Below are 671 nucleotides of genomic sequence, written 5' to 3' on the forward strand. Positions count from 1 at the left end.
GTTTGTAAAGGAGAAGCTAATTCCTCCAACTCAATATAGTTTGTTGGGTCAACATGTTTTTTATTAGAAGTTGTATGAACTCAAAAAGATGACACAAAATTACAAAAAAAGTTAATTGTTCCAAAAAATCCTATTTTTACAGAAACTAATTAGTTCTGTACTGTTTTGCTTCCTTTAACTCACCTGAGAGTTCAGGTATTTCTCAGGTATTTGCTGTTATTCTCCAGTTTCTGAACATATTTCTGGCTCTTTGCTGCCAGACTCTCAGCCTGTTTGTGCTGATTTTCTGTCACAGTGCAGAACTTTGTGGTTCAGGCTGTCGCTGCTACAAACACGATCCGGTCCCTCCAGGATTCAGAAATGTGATTCAGTGGGCGAACGCTGATTTAATCATCCAGCTCCAGGTTGTTGTGTGTTAATAAAGTCAAAGCAGCTGGAGCCAGACGAGGTCCGACTCTCAGAGGAGCAGCCGCTTCACAGGAATCACTCCAGTTTCTCAGCAGTGGAGAGTCTAAGTGGCTGTGGGAGTAAACAGTGTTTTCCAGCAGCAGAATACTAACGAATCTCCTGCTTGCTTCCACAGAAACTCACTCCAGAGTTCTGCCATGACGGTTGGAGGCCACCCTCAGCCTCCTGTCAGGCTGAGCTGAGCTGCTGCTGCAGGAGGCATC

The sequence above is a fragment of the Stegastes partitus genome, unplaced genomic scaffold (assembly GCF_000690725.1).
Source record: "Stegastes partitus isolate 25-593 unplaced genomic scaffold, Stegastes_partitus-1.0.2 Scaffold1170, whole genome shotgun sequence".
In the NCBI taxonomy this organism is placed as follows: domain Eukaryota; kingdom Metazoa; phylum Chordata; class Actinopteri; family Pomacentridae; genus Stegastes; species Stegastes partitus.